Source organism: Triticum urartu, chromosome 5 (assembly GCF_003073215.2).
Source record: "Triticum urartu cultivar G1812 chromosome 5, Tu2.1, whole genome shotgun sequence".
NCBI lineage: Eukaryota > Viridiplantae > Streptophyta > Magnoliopsida > Poales > Poaceae > Triticum > Triticum urartu.
This window is the reverse complement of record NC_053026.1, coordinates 94279040-94286263: the sequence shown is the minus strand read 5'-3', so window position 1 is coordinate 94286263 and position 7224 is coordinate 94279040.

Below are 7224 nucleotides of genomic sequence, written 5' to 3'. Positions count from 1 at the left end.
AAAACCTCACAAATCTTTTCACAAAAGTTAGAGAATATAGCCATCATGCATCTTTGAAAGGTAGCAGGTGCATTACATAAACCAAAAGGCATACATCTATAAGCAAAAGTACCAAAAGGGCATGTAAAAGTAGTCTTTGATTGATCTCTAGCCGACACAGGTATTTGAGAGAAACCAGAATAACCATCTAGAAAGCAATAGTGTGTATGTTTGCATAATCTTTCTAGCATTTGATCAATAAAAGGTAAGGGGTAATGATCTTTCTTAGTAGCTTTATTTAATTTGCGGAAATCAATTACCATCCTATAACCTGTGATAATTCTTTGTGGAATCAATTCATCTTTATCATTAGGAACAATAGTAATACCTCCCTTCTTAGGGACACAATGGACATGACTTACCCACTCACTATCAGCAACGGGATAGATTATACCTGCCTCCAGAAGCTCGAGTATTTCTTTTCTTACCACTTCTTTCATTTTAGGATTCAGACGTCGTTGAGGATCACGAACTGGTTTGGCATCAGATTCCAAATTTATTTTATGTTGACATAAAGTGGGACTAATGCCCTTAAGATCATCAAGAGTATATCCAATAGCAGCGTGGTGCTTCTTCAGAGTTTTCAATAATCTTTCTTCTTCATGCTCTGAAAGGTTAGCACTAATAATAATAGGATATATCTTCTTTTCATCAAGATAAGCATATTTAAGATTATCAGGCAAAGGTTTAAGCTCAAACACGGGATCACCCTTGGGTGGAGGAGGATCTCCTAAAATTTCAACAGGCAAGTTGTGATGCAGAATAGGTTCCTGTTTTACTTCATCTATTTCCCTTCTTTCATTCATGAACATATCATTTTCATGGTCTAGCAAATAGTGTTCTAAAGGATCACTATGAGGTACGACGATAGAAGCAAGCCCAATAATTTCATCCTTACTAGGTAATTCTTCCGCACGATGTTTTTTACTAAATTTAGAGAAATTAAACTCATGAACCATATCATCCAAACCAATAGTAACAATATTCTTAGTGCAGTCTATGGTAGCATTGACAGTATTTAAGAAGGGTCTACCAAATATAATTGGACAAAAGCTATCTTGCGGAGAAGTAAGAACAAGAAAATCAGCAGGATATTTAGTTTTCCCACACAAGACTTCAACATCTCTAACAATTCCAATTGGTGCAATAGTATCTCTATTAGCAAGTTTAATAGTAACATCAATATCTTCTAACTCAACAGGTGCAATTTCATTCTTAATTTCTTTGTATAAGTCATGAGGTATAACACTAGCACTAGCACCCATATCACATAAGCCATGATAACAATGATCTCCTATTTTAACAGAAATAACAGGCATGCCTACCACAAGTCTATGTTTATCTTTAGCACAAGGTTTAGCAATTCTAGCAGTTTCACCTTCGAACTGAATAACATGCCCATCAATATTATCAGACAAGAGATCTTTAACAATAGCAATATTGGGTTCTACTTAACTTGTTCAGGAGGTGTATAAGTTCTAATATTGCTTTTACGAACAACAGTTGAAGCTTTAGCATGATCCTTTATTCTAACAGGGAAAGGTGGTTTCTCAATATAAGAAGTAGGAACAATAGGATCATTATAAGTGACAGTCTTTTCTTCAACTTTAATAGGTGCAGCTACTTTTACTTCTATGGGAGGATGATATTTAAACCACTTCTCCTTAGGGAGATCAACATAAGTAGCAAAAGATTCACAGAAAGAAGCTACTATCTCAGAGTCAAGTCCATATTTAGTGCTAAACTTACGGAAAATATCGGTGTCCATAAAAGATTTAACACAATAAAACTTAGGTGTCATACCTGACTCCTTACCTTCATCAAGGTCCCAATCTTTAGAGTTGCGTTTAATTCTGTCCAATAAATTCCATCTGAATTTAATAGTCTTCATCATAAAAGAGCCAGCACAAGAAGTATCGAGCATGGTGCGATTGTTTTCAGAAAGCCGAGCATAAAAACTTTGCATAATTATTTCTCTCGAGAGCTCATGATTGGGGCATGAATATAACATTGATTTAAGCCTCCCCCAAGCTTGAGCGATGCTTTCTCATTCGCGAGGCCAGAAATTATATATATAATTGCGATCACGATGAACAAGATGCATAGGGTAATACTTTTGATGAAATTCCAGCTTCAATCTTTTATAGTCCCACGATCTCATATCATCACATAGCCTATACCATATCAATGCGTCTCCCTTCAAAGATAAAGGGAAGACCTTCTCCTTAGAAACATCATCGGGTATACCTGCAAGCTTAAATAATCGACAAACTTCATCCACATATATTAAGTGCTCATCAGGATGCTTTGTTCCATCTCGAGTGAAAGGGTTAGCTAGCAGTTTTTCTATCATACATGAAGGATACTCATAAGGAATTTCATTTTCAATAGGTTCAGTAGGTTGAGGAGCAACTCTTTGCTCTACTGGACGGGGTGAAGATACCCCGAACAAGCCCCTCAGAGAATTACTTTCCATAGTAACAAGTGACAGTAAATTTCAGCACACTGTATAAAATTTTCCTTACCAAATTCCACCTACCAAAGGCGCTACACTCCCCGGCAATGGCGCCAGAAAAGAGTCTTGATGACCCACAAGTATAGGGGATCTATCATAGTCCTTTCGATAAGTAAGAGTGTCGAACCCAACGAGGAGCAGAAGGAAATGATAAGCGGTTTTCAGCAAGGTATTCTCTGCAAGTACTGAAATAAGTGGTAACAGATAGTTTTGTAATAGGATAAATTGTAACGAGCAACAAGTAACAAAAGTAAATAAAGTGCAGCAAGGTGGCCCAATCCTTTTGTAGCAAAGGACAAGCCGGAACAAACTCTTATAATAGGAAAAGCGCTCCCGAGGACACATGGGAATATCGTCAAGCTAGTTTTCATCACGTTCATATGATTCGCGTTCTATACTTTGATAATTTGATATGTGGGTGGACTGGTGCTTGGGTGATGTTCTTACTTGAACAAGCATCCCACTTATGATTAACCTCTATTGCAAGCATCCGCAACTATAACAAAAGTATTAAGGTAAACCTAACCATAGCATGAAACATATGGGTCCAAATCAGCCCCTTACGAAGCAATGCGTAAACTAGGGTTTAAGCTTCTATCACTCTAGCAACCCATCATCTACTTATTACTTCCCAATGCCTTCCTCTAGGCCCAAATAATGGTGAAGTGTTATGTAGTCGACGTTCGCATAACACCACTAGAGGCTGGACAACATACATCTTATCAAAATATCAAACAAATACCAAATTCACATGACTACTTATAGCGAGACTTCTCCCTTGTCCTTAGGAACGAACGTAATTACTCACAAAGCATATTCATGTTCATAATCAGAGGGGTAATAATATGCATATAGGATCTGAACATATGATCTTCCACCAATTAAACCAACTAGCATCAACTACAAAGAGTAATCAACACTACTAGCAACCTACTAGCACCAATCCCGGACTTTGAGACAAGAATTGGATACAAGAGATGAACTAGGGTTTGGAGATGAGATGGTGCTGGTGAAGATGTTGATGGAGATTGCCCTCTCCCGATGAGAGGAGCGTTGGTGATGATGATGGTGATGATTTCCCCCTCCGGGAGAGAAGTTTCCCCGGCAGAACAGCTCTGCCGGAGCTCTAGATTGGACCCGCCAAGGTTCCGCCTCATGGCGGCGGAGTCTCGTCCCGAAAAGTTCCTTCTTATTTTTTTCTCATCGAAAGACCTCATATAGGAGAAGATGGGCATCAGAGAGCCACCAGGGGGCCCACGAGGTAGGGGGCGCGCCCTAGGGGGGGCGCCCCCCACCCTCGTGAGAAGGGTGTGGGCCCCCTGGCCTTCATCTTTGGCATGGATTTTTCTTTATTTCTTTTAAGACGTTCCATGGGGTTTCAGGACTTTTGGAGTTGCACGGAATAGGTCTCTAATATTTGCTCCTTTTCCAGACCAGAATTCCAGCTGCCGGCATTCTCCCTCCTTGTGTAAACCTTGTAAAATAAGAGAGAATAGCCATAAGTATTGTGACATAAAGTGAAATAACAGTCCATAATGCGATAAATATCGATATAAAAGCATGATGCAAAATGGACGTATCAACCATCAGTACCAGCAGAATCTTCAGGATTCTTCCGCTTCCCTTTCCCTGTCGTTCTGTCTTGCTTCCTCTTTCTCTGTGCCATGTTAAGTCAAGCCGACAAGAAAAACGAATAACAATTTAGTTCTTCAGAAAAAATTGATGCGTGATACAGAAGAACTGAACTTTGATGTTAGACAACCACATGATAGGAGGATGTAATATGTAGGAAAAACAGGACGGCATGAGATAACCAGAACTATGATGTGTAAACTAAGCAGAAGACATTTCACTAAATTAGAAGCAATGCAATGGAAGGTAGACACCATATGAAAGATGCTACAAATATCGCTCTGCCAAGTTAACAGTGTCTCATCATAAATGCCGTTTAAACAAATGTGAAGCAGTACAAGAAATAAATCATATGCAAGATGCAAACAACATCACACTACCAAGTTAAAGGTCTCTCGTCATTAGTGCCATTGCATATTCACAGCATTGCATATTCACAGCTTATGATGTGTAAACTAAGGAGAAGGCATTTCAACAAATTAGAAACAATGAAAGCTAGACACCATATGAAAGATGCAACGAATATCACTCTACCAAGTTATAAATGTCTCGTCATAAGTGCCATTTCAACAAATTAGAAGTAGTACAAGCTAGAAAAGAATGCGAGATGTAACCTATATCACACTCCCAGGTCAAACGTGTCTTATGATAAGTGATTGTTGCAGGTTACACAATAGTAGTACTTTGATGCAAGAACATGGTGTGATAGACAGATATTGTATGTTCTAGAAATAAGAACATGTGTCTTATTCATAAGTATAATGTGTAAAGTAAGCAGATGAAATTCAACAAAATTAGAAGCAACACAAGCTAGACATCATACATAACATGCAACCACATATAACAGTGCCAAGTTAGAGGGAGCACCTGTGATGGTGCACTAGGGGAGACGTGCTCATCATCAACACAGCTACGTTGAGTGTCTATGCATGTGTTGTCTTGGAAATCATCTTGGGGGGATGGAGGAGTAGAATCTGTAGAGGCCCTCCGTTTGGAAGGAGCACCATCATCCGCTGCCTTGCTAACTTCCTTCCGCTTTATTGATTATGAATTGTCAAGTAAAACCGACAAGAAAAAGCAATAAAATTTACTCTTCAGAACTCATTCGTGCATGATACTGACAATCACTACTTTGATGTAAGGCAAACAAATGATTCCAGGATGGAATAATATGAAAAATAGGACGACATGGCATATTCACAACTCTTTGTGTAAACTAAGCAGAAACCATTTCAATAAATAAGAAGCAATGCAAGCTAGACACCACATGAAAGATGCAACCAATATGACTCTGCCAAGTTAAAAGCGTCCCATCATAAATGGCATTTCAACAAATCAGAAGCAGCACATGCTATAAATCATAGGAAAGATGCAACTAATATCACACTGCATATAGTAAAGGTGTCTCGTCATATTGATTTATGCGGGATACAAAAAAACAATAGTTTTATGTAAGGACATGCTTAATAGACAGATGTACTATGTACTAAAAACAGGAAGGCATGTCACATTAACACGTATAATGTATTAACTAAGCAGAATAGCACATGCAATTTAACCAGATTGGAAGAATTACAATCTAGACACCACATGCAACATGCAACCACATATCACGCTGCCAAGTTAGAGCAAGCACCTGCGATGCTAGTGTAGGGGAAATGCAGTAATCAACTATAGAGCTACGTTAACTATCTTCATCTAGCCTTACTGTTTCTTGAGAATCATGTGGGGAGGCTGACACTGCAATCCTTAAATGAGGATATTTTCTCACAGTAGTCCACTTGCCTGACTGCCTCATCATAAGTGATTGATGAGAGATACACAAGAACATTAGTTTGATGTAAGAACGTGGTTAATAGACAGATGTACTAGTATGTACCAAAAATAGGAAGGCATGTCATATTCAAAGGTATAGTGATTTATGAGAGATACACAAGAACATTAGTTTGATGCAATTTAACCAAATTGGAAGCAATACAAGCTAGACATCCGGCTGGAGTGGTGAGCATGATCATCTAGGACTTGAGAGCCTGGTGGAAGGCGGGCTACTTCGCCACCATCGTGGCTTTTTAGTTGGCTTCCAGGTGATGCCTGTCTGTCTGGGCTTGTCACTGGCTCGGCCAGTGCCTTGACTACCCATTTGACTTCGGGTGCTCCCGGGATGGTGGTTCATGTAAAAACTATCTTTCCATACCTTAATAAAGACTGACTTCGGCCTTTTGAATACAAGCTAGACACCATATGCAACATGCAACCACATATGACACCGCGAAGTTAAGGGCACCTGGGATGGTGGTGTTGGGGAACGTAGTAATTTCAAAAAAATTCCTACGCACACGCAAGATCATGGTGATGCATAGCAACAAGAGGGGAGAGTGTGATCTACGTACCCTTGTAGACCGACAGCGGAAGCATTAGCACAACGCGGTTGATGTAGTCGTACGTCTTCACGGCTCGACCGATCAAGCACCGAAACTACGGCACCTCCGAGTTCTAGCACACGTTCAGCTCGATGACGATCCCCGGACTCCGATCCAGCAAAGTGTCGGGGAAGAGTTCCGTCAGCACGACGGCGTGGTGATGATCTTGATGTACTACCATCGCAGGGCTTCGCCTAAGCACTGCTACAATATTATTGAGGACTATGGTGGAAGGGGGCACCGCACACGGCTAAGAATATGATCACGTGGATCAACTTGTGTGTCTAGGGGTGCCCCCTGCCGCCGTATATAAAGGATCAAAGGGGGGGTGCGGCCGGCCAGGAGGAGGGCGCGCCAGGAGGAGTCCTACTCCCACCGGGAGTAGGATTCCCCCCCCTTTCCTAGTTGGAATAGGATTCGGGAGGGGGAAAGAGGAGAGAGAGAAGGAAGGGGGGCGCCGCCCCCCTCTCCTTGTCCTATTCGGACTAGGGGGGGAAGGGGCGCGCGGCCCAGCCCTGGCCACCTCTCCTCTCTTCCACTAAAGCCCACTAAGGCCCATATACCTCCCGGGGGGTTCCGGTAACCTCCCGGTACTCCGGTAAAATCCCGATTTCACCC